The 18,060-nt window shown below is 39.7% G+C and overlaps 1 protein-coding gene across 3 annotated transcripts in view; it reads right to left on the bottom strand.

Annotated features, from left to right (window-relative positions):
* The window catches only part of MIDEAS (mitotic deacetylase associated SANT domain protein), a 57,460-nt gene extending 43,851 nt beyond the window's left edge, over positions 1 to 13,609 (bottom strand). For 2 of the 3 annotated variants that reach the window (XM_074867908.1, XM_074867910.1), the window contains exon 1: positions 13,530 to 13,609. The gene's annotated coding sequence lies outside the window, so the exon portion shown is untranslated. Of the gene's footprint in view, positions 1 to 13,130; positions 13,210 to 13,529 lie in introns of those variants that run through there. The other variant, XM_074867909.1, reaches the window with a different exon arrangement.
* Between the last annotated feature and the right edge of the window lie 4,451 nt (positions 13,610 to 18,060).

The following is an 18,060-nucleotide window of genomic DNA, read 5'->3' as shown; positions in this document are numbered from 1 at the left end:
CTCAGTATGATTACAATCCATCTGTGCATATATCTGGTAGAAAAGTTATTTCCTCTTACAGAGGGTTATATTTATTTAGCTGTAGTACAGCTGCTCCAAAGCCAGTTGGAGTCTAGAAGCGTGCTTTTCTGATGTTGCATTTCCCAATGAAATGCATCAGCTGCCGAGCAAGAACCCAAGTGATAGCCTGAAGAAACATTATCTCTCAAAGGGTTTGTGTCCACCCTGCAGCTGAGCACACCGGTCTCAAGAGTCACGAAGCACGGGCTGCCCTCAAAACCAGGCACCTGGCAGCTTCCCCTGCCCTCACAGGCAGCCTGGCATGCCACGACCTGTGGCTGAGGCTGCTGTGACATCCAGCACCCCCCCACACTAATTCAGGCCCCACCAGGCACTGAACACCCCTGCAAAGACAGGAGAGGCAACAGACATTTGCAGCACCCTGTCCAACATTGTGCATAAAAGCATCCTGGAATACATTCATTTCATTTAGGACTTTGATGAGGATTTTTCAATTTATTTTTTTTATATACAGCCCCTTCTGTTGTTTATACTACTTGTTTTGCATTTCCATGAGCAATGAATATACACAGCTTTTTTCAACTTCTGCATTCGAAGGAAAGCTGAGCCCCCTAAAATGATAAATTATATTTAAAAAAGCCTAGCTACATCACAGTGTTCAGACTTCACTAACAGGGAAGGGTTTTTTGTTTTGATTATTAAAAAAACCCATACACTGCTACCCACAACCCTAAAGCAAAACCCTAAAACAAATTATCTCTCAACCGCTTTAATCCTCAAATTCCAAGAGATGCAATGCTTTCAATGAAATTAAGGCCATAGCATATTTGCAGCCTGGTCAAAGGTGGTGTTCTCCCTTATACTAGCATCCCATTTATATTTGGATATTTTGTTTGGCAAGAAGAGGAGAAAATGCTATTTGCAAAGCACATTTTGTTTGAAGTCACAACAATAAGCAACACCTGCAATCATTAATCAGCTATATTCTATCTTGGCTATACATTATAACCTACAGTGTATGTATACATGCATACATTTACATGACTACATACACAGCAGGTAAGAACCAATTTAAATGGAAGAAATTTTTCATAAGTAGTTTACTTAAATAATTTTTTTCTTAAAATTATTTTTATCCCCACAAACAAGCAATACACAAACAATCTGATTAAATTATGAACGCTCCAGCATATTAATAATGTCTTTGCAGTCATCAAGGAATTGTAAAAACTCTACCTTGTTTCAATGTTGAAATAAAAAGTTATTTTGCTTTGAAGATGTTCTTGTAAGAGATGCATCAAGGACTTCAGCGTTTTTTCACCTCCAAAAATTCAATTTGTTTGAGAACCTTCTCAAGTTACCAACAAACTATTAAGCAACATGAAAGTACAACTATATAATTTTTCATGTTTAACCAACAGGGTCTTTGTAATCATTAAACCTATATTTAAGGTGATCTACAAAGGGGAAGAAAAAAATTATCTTTCAGCTGGACATATTTTAAGTTACTCTGATGGAGGAAGCTTTTACTCTTAAAACTAGGAACAGCTCATCTAAAATGCTAGAAAAATGAGTAAGTTATAGATTTATTAAAATAAAGTCAAAAAGTAGCACTGGGGATACTGAAAAAAGAACTCATACTGTTTGAAACTAGTATCTAATATACACTTCAGGAAAAAAATCTTCAAAAATAAATTAATATCCCTGCCTTCAATTAAGATGTGAGACCCAAGACAATATTTTCCAGCAATTGTATTTAATAATAGTAAGGGACTGTTGCTGAACAGATAAGCTGACAGTTGACATTGTTCCAGAAACATATGAGTTTTCCAGATCTTATTCAAAAGAAAGAATTTACTTCTATTTCAAGAAAAGGGATGGGGAGAAGTCATCTTAAAAGCAAAATGGTCTCCATGAATCCAGTCAGCATGCCAAGTACTACCCTTTTCTTTATTTCTTCATCTGTTGGCATTTTTTAAATTTTGTTTGTATAACACACAAAAATCAAATCAGTGGTACTTTCCCTTCAAAAGGATTGGTAAGTCACCCGTTCTCAAAATTCAGCATTTGTAAGAAATGCTGGTATGAGACTACAAGTGAATTGTGTGAATGAATAAAGGGATATGGAATCATTAAGAGTAATGAATACAGCTTTATCTTTTCAGTAAGACACCTGCAAGTAACAGTAAGTAAAATGCTCTGAAGTAACTTATTTTCAGCAACGACGTAGTTTTCTACTAAACTGACAATGTAGTTGAGAATTTCTGATGGTGTAAGAGTACAGAATATTGAAAGCCAAAAGAAAATCAATTTTCTTCCAGAATGAACTCCCCAGTTACTCCACACAACCTTGTATCAGCGCCCCAAACCAGGACTGTAGTAGTAGCTACAAGAAAGCTTTCTTGTTCTTACTTCCTTATGCACTATGTCAAGTGGAATAATTTTGTGCAAATCAGTCACATGCAGAAAATTTATAATAGGAAGGGTGAAGTTTCTGCAAGACTTTGCAGTTGTTACTGTCAGTTTTTGACCCTGTTTGCTGTGTCTCTCTAGCCACACAGCACAAAGGCAGTATCAGTGTCATGCAAAATACAGCTGTGCTTTTGTACACAACAACTCCTCTCTGCTGCTTACTTGTTCTCAATCCAATATTACCTGTGTGCAAGACAGCTCTGTCCTATGTTGTAGCATTTTGTGCTCAGGACCAATTCTGAATCAAGCTATAGCTATTCCCAATGAAGGGTATAACATTATAAAGGGTTACAAACAAGCAATCTACCACCAAATCTTTTTCTTCCCCTTTTTCAAACAAGAAAACCTCATGCTCTTCAAATCTGTTGTATGATGCATTAAGCAATTTCACGTTGACAAAGTAGTATTAGATTTTCATTAAAATATATCAACACTATGCAAAAGTTCAGTGGGAAAGCAAAGGGTTAAAATCTCCATTATTGTTGCCACAAAGAAATAGTAGCAAGTAACTTGACAGAATATTCACCAAGTTTCCTGCATTCAAAGTCACTTTTCCCCTTCAGACAGGGTCACTATGTCCTGCCAATTCATGAGCTCCCAAAAATAAACCAGTTGAGTAACTAAAGATGTCAATAGATTTTCACATTCCCTCCATGCATCCAAACTGTACGGCTCAGATGGTTACTTGTAAACAGCCAGGCATCCTACACTTAATCTAGAGCACTTTCCCAAGCAAGTTCTGTCACTTACAATAACTCAGTTATAGCTGTCACTGAACACAGAATATCCTTCCACCTCCAAACTGTACTTTTCTCTCATAAATCAAGTCACTCAGAAAGAACTGTCATCTTAAAATACATTTTAGCACACAGCAAAATTGAGTAGTTCTGTTCATCTTCACAATAAAAAACATAATAGAGCAGCTGACAGATGTATGTATAACCACCAGGGAAAAATGCCTTGGAACCATGTTCCAAAACCCAAAGTTGATCCTCCACTTTGGTTTCTTCCATCTTTGACCTTTTCGATGACACTACCAAAGCTACCCAACTGAGAAACACAAAAGAACGCAATAACTCCACATAAGAGCCAGACTAAAATCACCTAAGTGCACAGAACCACAGAGATAATTTTGTTCGCCGACAATCTCATTTAAAGCCAAGTAATTAACCCGACTAAGGAAACTTTACTCAATCTGCTCCACACAGAAATTAGTGTCTCGTTTCTAGAGTGCATCCAGCAGCCTCAGTTCCACGTCTTGGATATCTAGAACAAACATGAAGCAATTAAGCATCTCGCAGAGAACCAAAAGTCAGCCTTTTAATCAGGATGGGGGGGGAAGCCAGTCACAAGGGCCGGTAGAGGATGCATCATACAGGCAAACATGTATCTGCATTTGAATTTAAAAAACTGCTATTCTACCTAAGGCTTAAATGCCTCTATCTGCTGGAGGTCCACAGAGGGTGTCCATAACTATTTCCGAACAACAAAGCCAGCTCCTTCTCAAACACAGTAGGTGTGAGAGGGTGTGACCTTCTGTACAAAGCCTGCTGACAAAACACTGACCCAGCCATGGAGATGCAAAGTCAGACTCGCATATCACACCTTCCCCTAACTGATCCCCCAACAATCAGTTCCCTTGGGTGGGGCAAAAATCTCCATTCCCACTCTCCATATGGTTCTATAGCCTCTTCCTTGAAGGCATTTACCTCACCTTAAAACGAGGATGATAACAAGGCACAATGTAAATTATTTGTCACCAGTGACATTGCAAGAAAGGGAGAAGGCTGGGAAAAGTTTTGTTATATGTCTTAGGGCACCAGAAAACACTTCCTCCCTGTATAGCATTTTGTTGCCTTCTCTTTCAAGTCTGTCTTTGGTCTTAGTTGTCCCATAGTTGTCTTAACAGTTTGTAAATATAAGTGTAGACTCATATCAGATGCAGGAAATTCCATGACTGGAAGACCTAATGGGCTTCTGGGTCAGGGCAAAGAACAAGACTTCCTCTAAGCTCAAGGTACCTGCTCCTTGTTGCTGACCATTTTAATTTCAGTATAAGCAGCTTCTTGTGGCTACATATGAATAAAAGGCTCAATGAAATCATAAATACAAACACTTTTGCCCCCCCGAATATTAACACCAGTTAAGTCGGAGATAGAACACTAAAAGCACTTCAGGCTAATAAAAGAGATTAAGAGCAAGATTTTACTTAAGGCTTTTAAAGGCTAAACAAAGCTTCTGACTTCTTGGTAAGAGTATGGATGTGACTTCTTAAACGTTTTAACGCAACTAATGCATTAGAAAGCTCCCCCTAACTTCAATTTCTAGGCTGTATTCATGAAACAGACCTCCAGAAGAACTGCTGGTACAGACCCAGTCACAGCACTGCAACCTCCACTAGCAAATCAGACCCTTAAATTTGCTTTTGACAAAAGGGACATGTATAGATCACTTAGGCCTCTAAAGGTCTAAGTGTATCCTGCACCTTTGTTATGTATTATTCAAACTAAAATGGTAAAAATCTGCAGTAAAACCATATTGGCTCAAAACACAAAACAGAGTAAAACAGTAGACTTATCTATACCATGTAGCCAGAAAATTACAGTGCAGATGCAGTCTTTTTTATTAATGCTCATGATGTGAGGAACAGAAGCAAACCACCTTACACAGATTTGAATTATTCTCACAAACCCTCCTCAGCAGATTTGTGTTCCAATTTCTGACAAGGGACTACAGAAAACCAGATACTTTTTAAGAAATTACCTTTCTGTATTAGACACCAGAGAGTTGCTGCAAACAGTGTCATCTCTGCCCTTTAGCTGAGCAACATGTGAACCGGTTCAAATACTGAGTTTTCTTGTTTGCTTTTTGTCATGCAGTCCTTGAAATATACTACTACCATAGCAGACAGACTGAAGTGAGCATTTACAATTTGAGATCCAAATCCAAGTATAGTTTTAAATGCCAATACCTTTCACGAAGGAAGCATTAAAATCTTATAAATCTAAATATCTTCCTACCTTGGCCCTCTTTTATTTTGTATGTGCATGAGAATGTTAGTTTGGTTGAGGATTGTTTTTTAAAACCAAGAAGTTTTGCCCTTTCATCTAAAACTCATTCTTCCGCAAACATCAACAGCAACTTCACAGTACTATAACAACAGAATATTGCTGGTCAGGATTGGAGCAGATTATTGATTTGAGATTTATCACCACTGGGGAAAAACACAAAACAAAACACTTCCATTTAAAAAAAAGTAAAAGCCAATTCAATGTCACCCAAATATATAGTCAGCACAAAAGAAGCAGCATCTTGCTAACATGGCTGTTTTAACATCAACTCCAAATAGTAAATACACTGTACCTTTAACTAAATATCCAAGTACACCTGGTCAAGCAATTGTTGATGTTGACAAGTATTTGGGCCATTGCCTTTGGTCTCATACTTGCCTAATGATACCTCTGACAGAGGTGCCTTGTGGAGAAATCCATAAACTCGCTAAAAAGCAGCAGTGCAACCTGAAGTCCAGTGAAAAGTCTCTAACCTTGCTCTATTGCCCGTGTTGGAGAGATGCCTTGCTTCTTTATGACCAGGTTGCCCGAGTTTCTTTTGTCTCCTGTGCTTTACAATTAACAAATATATGCTTATGTCATTCTTAGACAAACAAACAAAAGCCTGCATCTTGGCATACATGTGTGCACAGGCAGTCTAGCTCATTTTAAAACGCTAGGAGAGATTACCTGAATGAGGAATTCAAATCTTTCAGTGTGCAATTTATATCAATACCAATTATTATTATTTAAGAGCTCTACTAGGTGTAGAGAAAAACTGCACAAATCAAGGATTCAAATCTGCATATTATTTATTTTGCTAACAAAGCTCCCTGTATTTTAATTTCCTGTGTAAATGTAAGGTAACTAGGTTTATTTATATTGCAAATGAAAAACCTCAGATAGGCTTTGTTCATTCTTTAAAGAAAAAAATATCATCATTAACTTCAACGAAGCTTCTTGCAAGGCAGCCCATAATTCACCATTAACAACTATAAAACCTAAGCACAGTATAATGTATACCAAACTTCCTAGGTTTTTAATATCTCAGTACTTCAAATGTTTATTCTTTGCATCTCAAATTCAAAATTAAAATGAATTATTTATAAGGAGTTCCACGTTCTTCTTTTCATATTCTTAGACAATAAAAGAGCATTTTTATTACAGATCAGATTTTTCTACAGAAAAAGTTATAGTACATTTTCTATAGAAAGAAAGTGGTAATGGCAAAATAAGTCAGCTAGTACCATACCTGAAATACTTCATTTTGGCAATACTTTTGCCAAAGTATGGCAATACTTTTTGCCAAAGAAAGAGCATTAAAACAAAAAACCACCAAGGAGTAATTCTCATACTTCAATAGTAAAGAAGAAATGTCTTAAACATACTTTGCATTCTTGCATGTATTTAGAAAATCATGGTAACAAAGACCACTTCAATACTGAAATTAAATCAGAAAAAACGAAGCCCATAATCAAATGCAACAGTTTAGCACAATTATTTACTTGCAATAATACCCTCTGTGTGCAAAACTTTCCAAATATTCAAGGAGTGCAGCTTAAACTCTTAATAATAAGAATGGCCAATGGTACAGTAATACCTTTCAACTCCTAGCTTTCATTTATTCATTTACTTCTCCCCAGGCATCTCAACATCCCTTGGAACATCTTCATTTAAACAAATACTGTTGTAGAAAGACTACATGATTTATTCATGAAACAGACTTGAAAAAATACTTATCTTTTCTAAAAATGTGAAAAGATAATAGCTTTCCAATTAAAAAATCCAAATAAATTCATAATGTTAATTCGATATAATAAAGATATAAATATTCCAAATTTAGCATGTCTCATACAGGATAACATCTAGAGCTTGTCAAAAAAAGATTTTAAGAGAATAATTCAACGCAGAATTTTCTAAGTCACAGTATCAAACTAAACCATAGGGGCAGTCAGATTTCCCTACCAGTTTCACATACATGAGTATTTGGCATCCTAAACTGTCATCACTGGAATTTCCTAAAGCAATCAGAATGCCTTACAGCTGTGGCTCTCTCTCCTCTCACCAGGAATTTGGCAGTGCTGCGATTTTGTTCTCAAATGGTAAAAAACCAAATTCAAAATAGGAAAATACTTTCCTAAATTCTTCTCCACCCAAGTGTAGTAATTTTGCACAAACACAGCAAACTCTTCTTTCAGGAAGCGCTCGAAAGAATGAACAATACATTATGTAGGAAAAAATAAAGCCTGAAAGTAAGACAGTTAATTGGAAACCATCCAGTCAAATGCGAAGAGTATTTTTAATGTATGGCACTTCATTTTACTTTAATTTTCACTGTGTCTAAGGTGACTATTCAGGACCAAGAATCTGAACAATTAAGAATATTATGAAACTCCAATAATAGTTGACTTCATTACTATAAAACTCTAAACAATAATGTAATTTATGACAGATTACTAAGAGACAGATGCAGAAGTTCACAGCAGACAAGGTGACAAGCATCTCAACAGGCCTACTGCCCCGCAACATGTAGCTTCAGAGAACAGATTCTAGTTTACCCATGCTGAAGGGATGCAGCCGATCTGGTAGCTGGAAGTCAACCATACAACACTGTACCACAACCAGACTGCAAAGCCAAACCAGTATTTCAAAAAGTCCAGTTAAAAGCCCTTGATAAAAAAAGACAAGAACAATCCTTGCAGTCACAAGTCATGCATGTTTTGGTCACTATAGCTCTGGAAATACCAAAAGCAGCATTATTAAAAACAATAAATTAAGATAAAACCCAAAATTTAGCATAATATTCAAGCTTGAAATAATAGTACAAACAGTAAAACAAAAAAATTTCAAGAAATTTTTTAAAAAATAAAAAAACCTTCACAAACAGTACTCTAGCATCTCAAGATAAAGAAACATTTGTTCTCAGGGAAACTGAGTTATAGAATGAGAAACTTAAGGGTGTATAACAGAATAGTGTGCGTATACATTTAATTAATCTTCCCAAAATAAATGACAAGAGGATATACCAATATATATTATTGCACTATAACCTCTCCTATTAGTAAGCTATGATGGAGAAAGTCAAGCAACTGAGAACCAATTTTCATCTAAGAATATAATCTACAGTAAAGAAGAAATAAAATGTGAATACTTGACTTGATTCCATTTCCTATCTCTTTATATCCCAATGCTGAACATGTAATGAATCAGTAACAATTTTAGTAAAAAGGATATTAGAACTGTTTCTCAGTTTACTACTTCAGTCATTAACAGCATTTAACTTGTTTCAATCTTTACCAATATTTAAGTCAAACTACACAGAACTTTAAAATTCAGTTTCAAAAACTAAAGACTAAAAAAGAAAGCAATGTTCCATGTTCTGCTGTAGGCCTTTCAAGATGCCTTTAAGAAAAAAAAACAAAAAACCCACTGAAGCCTTTGTCATCACCTCCAAATCTAGCTTTTCCCAGAGTTTAACTTCTTGATCAACACCTGCTGTCAATGCAACAAGAAGCATTAATGTAATTTACTCATACATAAAAAGAACATTTTTGAAAGCTGTAAATTTCAAAGAATATCTGTAGGTCTTCCATATAAACAAATATATTACTTCAGCTGGCTTATCAGGTGGTTGTCAGTTGCACCAAATGTGATAAAAAGCATCAACACAGCCAGAAAAGCAAAGAATTAATTACCAAGATTCATCTCTGCATCCCCATTCAATCGTTTGCTCCCGAATACTTGAATGCTGGCTGCATTCAAAATGCATACAGTCACATTTTTCCCCAGTGCGAAGCCTGTAACTTTTTCTTGTAACATTCTGTGTGCTTTTCAGTCGCTAGAATTGATCAGCAGAGCACGTGATAAGGGCTGCAGTTGGAGACCATTGAGAAACAGAAGTTACACAAAACGTTGTGAAGTGCTTATTGAGCAGCCTCAAGCTGGAAACACATGCCACTTGTGCACTGGGAGCTGCTGGAGCTGCCAAGGAGCTTCCATGAGGAATGCAAGTTGCTGGTATGCAGTTACAAAAACTTAAATTATTACTTGAGCAACTACCTCCTTCAGGGACCTACATATCGCACAAGGATTTCTTGGTTTGAATGCCAAAATCACACCGAAGGCAACACGTGATTCAAAGCATGAACAACTCCCGTCTGACAGACAACTCTGTGCCACACTTCCAATTATTAGGGGAGGTCCTAATGATGATATTTCCTTGAATTAGCAGTACATCCTCCTATTTACAAATTGCTCAGTGACAACTCTTCCATTTGGAGCTGACTCATAAGCCTTGGCTTGCCTGTGCCAGAATTTGCTAGCTTTTTGGACGTGCGTTGCAAAACCTCACCACCAGAGCTCCTGCCTCCCTCACCCTCCCTTTTATGATGAACACTCAGTGTTTTATTTCTCGCTTTATGTCACTTAGAACTGCACTGCAGTAGTGCACTAGTAACTGCACTGGAGACAATATGCATATTCACGACACTTCATTTTAGCATAAATTACAATTCACTGCAACCAATACTAAGATGTTATGCAATGCCTCAGAAAAATAAGGAACACAACTGGGATTTTTTAAGAAAAGGTGAAACAACAAAACCAAATCAGCTCTTATCCCTAATACAAGTCCCTTCAACATCCTCATTCCATGACAGGTTAAAAAAATGGCTGCTAAATGTTTACCTGAGCTCGAGGGAAAACTAGGTGAGTTTCTTGAGTAGAAACTCAAGAACTGCTAAGCATATAGAAAACACATCCACTTTCGGAAACAGGACCACGGGCTAGACAGACTCCCGTCCAGATTCCTGGCAGTCGCCCTTGTCCCCTTACATGCTGGCACATGCCCACACACACACACTGCTGCTGCTGCTACCCACCATCACCAAGGTGGCCATTGCCAAAGAAAGGCTGCAGGTCCTTGTCAGGGGCAACTTAAGGGACTGCCTGGCCGCTTGACAGAATAGCATTATGAGAGGGATGCCAGGCTTGAAAATATCTCCTGCGGTTCTGCAGGTACCACTTACAGGTGATAATACGAGTGAAAATGCAAAGGAATAAATTAACATCTGGAATGGTTATGTCGGCTCTCAAAAGGCTCGTACTGTGCTGCAGCACTCATCATTTCCTATCACCGCTACTCTCATGCGCCTGAATGGGTTAAAGGCTAGCAAGGCTACACCTCCTTTTGCTAATATACACGCAAATGTCTATCTATGACTAATTCCACTGAGTACCACAGGACTACTCGTGGACATGAAAGTTACCTACTCCTTTGTATATAAGCCTGAAGAATCCTGCCCTAAAACAATTTTCTCCCACCATCTAGGCTGTGAAAAGCAAAAGACTTCGCATAAGGAATGCCTATATTGTTTCACTACCACAAATGATTCAAAGAATCTTTCAGCTCTGTTTCTGTTTTTCCCCAGAAGCAATTTTGACATTAAAACACCCAGTGTAACACAGATTCACAAGTCAGTCAAGATGCAAAGAACAATTAAAAGAAAAATCTACAAATAGATCATCATAGTAATGCACAGATTAATGTATCTTTGCTTATTTTGTCTTAAAATAAAATGCTCCAATAAACTTACAGAAGGATCACTGTGAGAATAAGTTTGTCAAATGATAGGCCTAGAGTTGTGGTTAATTAGCCACCTGCTAAAAAAACAACAACAAACCAAACATCTTCAGCACATCACTACATTCTTCATAAACAAAGCTACATACATTTTAAATTAAGCATTTAGTTGACAACCTGAGGAAACTACCAGTAATAAGATTATCAGTGTGTTCAACTAAAATAATATTTTCTAGTTGAACACCAAGAAATTTTAAAGCAGCTTTCCATTTTTACAGTACTTTCTATCACCATGCCCAAAACACTTTACAAGCCTTCACAGCATTAAGACATCAGCAATGACGGTTAAAGGTAACACTTCTAGAAAACTGTCTTTAATCTCAGAAAGGCCAATTCTGAGTACCAGGTCTGAAATCTTTTGGATCTGGTATTTCATGAATTCCAAGTACTTCAGAACTAAACAGATAAAAATTACAGGTAACCAGCATCTCTGAAAAACAAATCTTAGGTACCTTAAGTTGTATCCACAAGAATTTCGGCATAATTTTGATGGTCCTTCAAAGTCTTAGTTAAAAGACTTGCTAACACAGTCTCAAGTAGCACACTCCCAATGCCTTGTCCTATCCCTCAGCCAATGCTGCCTGCAAGATCACCGAGCAAGATGCAACTCACCTACAGTTTCAACAGCATGCTCAAAACTTATGTCTAGTCTAGCACTCCTTTCAACCTCTTAATTTTTTGTGGCCTGACACAGAAACTCTCCCCGGTGCTCTGCTCTCCACTTCCAAGCAAGCTAGCTGAACTGCAGTTGCTTATTTTTACACAGGCGTTTTTCCCACATAAGAAATTAAACCAGAGCAAGAATTACACTAAACCTGCAGGACTGTTAGCAGACCTGCCTGATTTTCACCTGCTGCATAATCACTTCAGAAACATGAACCCACAGATTCAACGAGCTTTCCATTTCTTCTGTGATTTCAGAGACTATTGGTGGCGTTTCTGCTGAGTATTTCAGGTCTGACTTCTACGATCAGCCTCGCTCCACTTCTCCTTTCCCCTCCCCTGCTAATTCTTCGGTGAAGTCCAAGAGGAACGTGGCAGTTGAACGCAGAACACATTCTCTTTTCAGCATTTGCAATGCAAAAAAAAAGGTTTTGTTCGGTACAGAAATCTTGCACAATAGCCTGTGTATACGTATTCGGTCCAACAATGCTGTCCTATGCAATCACTCTGTAATTACACACAGTCATAAAGCTGCTGCTGTTGCTGCTTGGAACTGCAGTCTCGCCCTCTAAACAACCTACTATCAGTCTCCGCATTAGGACATTTCTTTTCTCTCTTCCCCTCCCTTAACTGCTTACGGCTTGCTCCAGCATAGACGGCCTGCACACTGCACTCAAAACATGTAGTCAGGGTGAAATCAAAGTATTATAAAAAAGAAGCTGTTTTAAAGAGGATTCCAAGTAAATCTCTGTTAAGCAAAGAGAGTATTTCTCTAATTCTTCACGATGCAACCACACAAGACTTTACAAACCAAAAATAAATCCTGCTTATGCCTGTTCAAAAAAAAAAAAAAAAACCCGTAAGTATTATATAAGACTCACATACGTGCGTGGGTGTATTGTCAGCTTTTACTGGTAAACTGCAAAGAATCAGTCCTTTGCAGCTGCTGCCAGAGAAAGAGCTGCACATTTGAGAGCACGGGATTTTGAGAAATTATCTAATAAATTCTTCCCCGCACGCCCCCCCCCCCCCCCCCCCCCCGCTCCACTGCGTAAATCCAGGCAGAGAAACCCAGCCCCTGCCAGCCGCGGCTGCCTGCGCGCTGAGGAGCGGCGGAGCTGCGCTGCGCTCCCCCGCAGCCCTCCGCACACGCGGAGCGGCCCCAGCAAGCAAAAGGAAAAGCCCCCCCTCAAAAAAAAAAAAAACAAAACCCCAAAACCACTCAACCCCAACCCGCGCTCCCCGCCACCCCCCCCCCAAAATCCCATCGGCGGGCTGCTCACCCGGACACAGATACATCCTTAACGCGCGGCTGCAGTCAGGCAGCAGCGGAGTGACCCCCTCCGCAGCCCGCGTAACGATTCACGGTAAAGCAGGAGGAAACGGTTGGGCAGCCGAGCCTGGCCCCCCGCCGCAGGGCTGCCCCGGCGCCCAGCCAGCTGCCCCCGTCACCTCCACAGGTACTTCTCCTCCTCATCCTGCACCCAGCACCCACAAACAAAGCATACACCCCCGCCCCCACAAACAAAATAAAGCCCCCAGGAAAGACAGCCCCTGTCCAAAATGGCAGGAAAACGGAAGCAAATCGTGCGGGGGGGGAAGAAAAAAAAAAAAAAAAAAAAAAAACCCCACACAACTAAACCCGCGGAAAACAGGGGAGGGAAGAAAACGTGCTTGCTCACCTGCGAAGCGAGGCACGGACGGCGGCGGGCGCCCGCGGAGCGGCAAGGAGCAAAGCGGGGGAAAAAGAAGAAGGAGTTGGGGGAGGGGGGGGGGGGGGGGAACCACCAAACTTTGTTTCTTTCTCTCCGGGACTCAGGGAAAGCGTCACTTCCTAGTGCGGTAAGTGGGGAGGCTCCCGGGCCCAGGCTCCTCAACTCCTCCTCCTCCCGCCTTCCTCCTCCTCCCTCCCCCCCTCCCCTCAGCGTCTCCTCCTGGCACCAGGCTGGCCCCCCTGCCCTTTTTCACAGATCTTGGCTTGACCTTCTGCGCTTGGCTTCGGCTGCTGCTTGCAGGGAAGGAGGGGAAATCCCCAACGAGTAAGGGGCGGGGAGAGAGTTTGCAGCACTGATTTGGCAGCCAAGCCCTGCAAAATTCTGTCGCGTTCAACACCGGGCAAAACTCTCCGGTTTGGTGCCCCGAGTTCAGTGCCGGCCTCCCCAGCCTGATCAGGCCTCGTAGCCCTTCTCTCTAAAGAAAAACAAACTAAAAGCTTTTTGTTTTTAAGGAACCACTTGTACCAGAGGAAAGCATGGTTTTCTGTGTCCGCCTTTTTTCACAGCTTTTTCTGAAGAAAAAGTGGAAAAACAGGGAAGGGAGAAAGGATTTGTATTAGATACAAATCCTCAGGTCATCTCTGTACTGTTGGCTTTTTACCAAACACCTGAAATTTATTTCCACAAGAAAGCTGAAATTTACTTTCACAAGAACACATACTGCTGAGGTGTCTAAAAATGTTCAGTTCGTCTACTGGAATATGGCTTCCTCTGTTGCCTTGGTGTGCGAATAAAAAACACAGTGTGCTGGCAAATGCAGGCGCGCTACTCCTCTTAAGGCAGGAAATAAAGAAGCTGCTTCGTCATTGCTCCCCCTGTAGATTGCTCTAATACTCCAGTTTGTTCACAATCAACAAAACTTTCAGAATATAAAATGACATTTAGACAGCGTTCACAGATTAGACTCTCATTCAGTGAAACATGGCAAGCAACATGAAAATGCCAAACATTCTTCCCCAACATGCACGTTGCCACGTGTTTACCTTCATCCAGGCTCAGATCTTTCAGTACACACATTACCGTAGCTTTTTTTTTTTTTTTTTTCTCCAGAACAGCAGGGCAGTTTCCCTTCTAACATGTATTGCTTTACAGAGTGAAATATAGAAGTAATTTTTGCACTGCTCACTCTAGTTTGCATTTCTTTCACAATAGTTCCTGGCTTCTAAGCAGAACTTTTTACCAGGGAAGCTCAAGATGAGTGGAAACAGGAGCCCAGAGAAGTGACTTACCCATGACTACAGAATGTATCTGATGCATAACCAGGTTTCTCTGATGAGTCCCAGGTCAGTAGTCTAATTACCACACCCAATCTTTTCCTGTCACGGTGCAGAGAACAAGTGAGACACATGCAGGTGAAGAGCAAAATAGTAGCCACAGGTAGTACTGGTAAAGTTTTTTTTTTCTTTCACAACCAAAGGTATCATTTGATGCAACACTGTCTCGATTGGACATTCATGGCAAACTCTTCTATACTACCATTAGTGCATTTGCTTTTCTAAATTCCTGAATAGACAGGAGCAATAGGTCAATAACTATTTAAATCAATACAGAAAGAATATTCACAGCTGTTCACAAACTACCTAAGATGTAAAGAAAGCTTAAATAACTGAACATATAACGACTAAAACTGAAGTCAAAGGCATACAAAGGCAAACATTAGTTTAATTTGCCCTAAAGACCGAAAAGACAGATTCCATTAACTGGATTGTTTCCTTCTCTGTTATGTTAGGCAATCAGTGCCTCCCATGAAGCACATCAGATATTGATAAGGTTGAAATGCTTATCTCAATTTTCATTGGGCAAAAAAACCCAAACCAAACCAAAACACCACTCTATGACTAAATCCTGTTGTAACAGCAAAGTGTAGCTCTTCCTTTCAGCCAGAACAAACGCTTGTTGTACTTCACCTGTTTGGAGTTTGGGAAGCAAAATGATGAGCAGCGCCTCATGTTTCACAATACATAATCACGTACAAGCAGCAGACAATGGCAGAAACATCATCTGGCTACAGAAGCTAACATTGCGCAGACCGGGGAGTATGCTTTCTACCCTTGTCTAGGAGACATTTTAACATTGTTTGTTTTCAATAGTTGTCTCCCAAATAACGTATAAGGTAGACAGGAATCCTTCCTTACTGAGCCAAAGACGACATAGTAACCGCAAGGACAAAGCTGAAACACACTGTAAGATGCAACATCTATAGGAAAGGATGGTACTTCCTTCCTAAACATACCCAATGGGATAAGAACAAAAATGGGCAAGGCCGTAGGTACACCAGCCAGTTTATAGGTCTGAAATAGAAGCAGCATACTTCAAAGGCACCATGGCATGAGGAGTGTTTATAGCGCTGTACGCTACTGTTTATCTTACTGAGCAATAAACAGTTTTATGAAGTGTTTTGTAAAGATTTTGCCATTATGCACTCTTCAATTGTTTCTCTGTTCCTCATGTTACACAGTCCTTACATCTCCTCCAGAACTAGCCACCATAATTTTCTTCCTTGCTGTAGCAGCTTTTGCTATGCTTTTTTATTTTTTTCTCTTTTTCTCAGCATGTGCTGAGACTGCATGCACGCTGCACTTCCATCAGTTTTACAGTAACAAAATTTAATACACATATATTCCTTGTCATGTCATTATTTTATTACTACACCGAAGAAGGAGATTGGAAGATTTCCTAGCTATCACTATATAAAAATCTTAGGCTTCTTTGGCTTGTACAGACACATCTGGTGCTGTAACAACATCGGTGCATATCATTAATAAACTGGATTGCACTGAGTCAGAATTTGGATTAAAGCCTGTGCTTTGCATACTTAGGTTGGCGGGACTGGGACCTGCGCTCAGTAGGTGGCACTCTGTTCACCAAGCCAAAGCAGAGCCAATGCCCCTTCCTCTCTCTGGCCGTCATGAGTGGAACTAGTACTCCAGCATTATGGGAGACAATATGGAGCTATTAGTTCTCCCTGAAATTAAGTATAAAATGAAGGCCCTAATCACTGTAGCTAGTAAGAAAATAATTACTCTCTGTAATAGAAGTTGCAGATTCCAATAAACCTAAAACTTCCATCTCAATCACACTGAAATTTCCTCTAAAATTTCCATTGGATGTGATATTTTTCTTTAAAACTGAATGACAGCATAAACCAGTAATGAATAGCTACAGTGTTCATCCCACAAATATATTCAATGCTCAAGGGCAGGGCTGCCTCTAGACAAGCTAGAGAATGGACTGACAGGAATCACACCAAGTCCAACACAGACTAGCGCAAAGCCCTGCACTTTAGCTGGACTAACCTTTTGCCATCGCACAGGCTGGGACCCACAGGCAACTCAGCACCATGAATAAGATCTGGGGGTCCTGGTGGACAGTGGAGTGAACACCAGCCAGCAGTGAAGGCTCACAGCATCCTGGGCTGTATAAAGAAAAGCACAGCTAGGTCAAGAGAAATAACCATTCCTCTTCATTCATCATTTGTTAGTCTGCATCTGGAATACTGTGTCCAGTTTTGAACACCCCAGTACAAGAAAGATGTTGATAAACTTAAATCAGTAGAAAGCCAAGATGGTCAGAGGCTGGAACAGACGTCCTCTGTGAGGAGAGACTGAGGGAAATTGGGCTTGTCTCATGTGGAAAGGAGAACAGGTAGGAGAGATTTAATACCAGCCTTCCAGTAGCTACAAGGCTAGATCTTTACCTAAAAGAGCAGGCAAACCCAGGCTCCTCATCGAGGCACACAGTGGGAGAAAGACAATGGTCATGACTTGAAACAATAGCTGTTCCAACCAGCTAGTGAGGATAGTGAAGCAATGCAACAGGTTGCCACAAGAGGCTGTGAAATTTCCTTTCTTGCAAGTTTCCAACACCCGACTAAGAAAGCCCTGAGCAAGGTGGTCTAAATTCAGTGTTGACCCTGCTTTGATCAGGAGGTTGAACAGGTGACCTCCCAAAATCCCCTCCAACCTCAGTGATTCTATAATTCACGAAGCAAATCCCCTTATCTCACATAAGAGGAGGGAAATTAAATGATAGTAAAATAGTTTGAAAAAATTTTATAGGAAATACAAGTGATTGTACATGTTTCAGGTTGGTTGGGCTTTAGTTTTGAGGTTGTGAATTTAAAAGACCATCAGCATAAATACAAAGAAACCCATTCCCTCATAGTCAGCATTTTTCAGCTGCATTATTACAGGAGAAAATGCTTATAAAAATGCTTTTTTTCTTTTTATACAAGATTAATTACTCCTTACTACAGAGAAATTTGAAATTCCCCAATATCAATATCCCATCATTGTTAGAATTAAAATGAAACACTCAAGATGTTACATTTGAAATGTTCTAGGGTACAACTTCTCTTGGGAAACTTGATGCAGTCAGATAGAATGTTTGGAAAGAAGGGATTTGCCTTTTTTAAAAGAGTTTGCAGAAAGAAAAAAAA

Source organism: Strix uralensis, chromosome 4 (genome assembly GCF_047716275.1).
Source record: "Strix uralensis isolate ZFMK-TIS-50842 chromosome 4, bStrUra1, whole genome shotgun sequence".
Classification (NCBI taxonomy): domain Eukaryota; kingdom Metazoa; phylum Chordata; class Aves; order Strigiformes; family Strigidae; genus Strix; species Strix uralensis.
The sequence above is the reverse complement of the archived record's forward strand: the minus strand, read 5'-3'. Positions and strand labels throughout refer to the sequence as shown.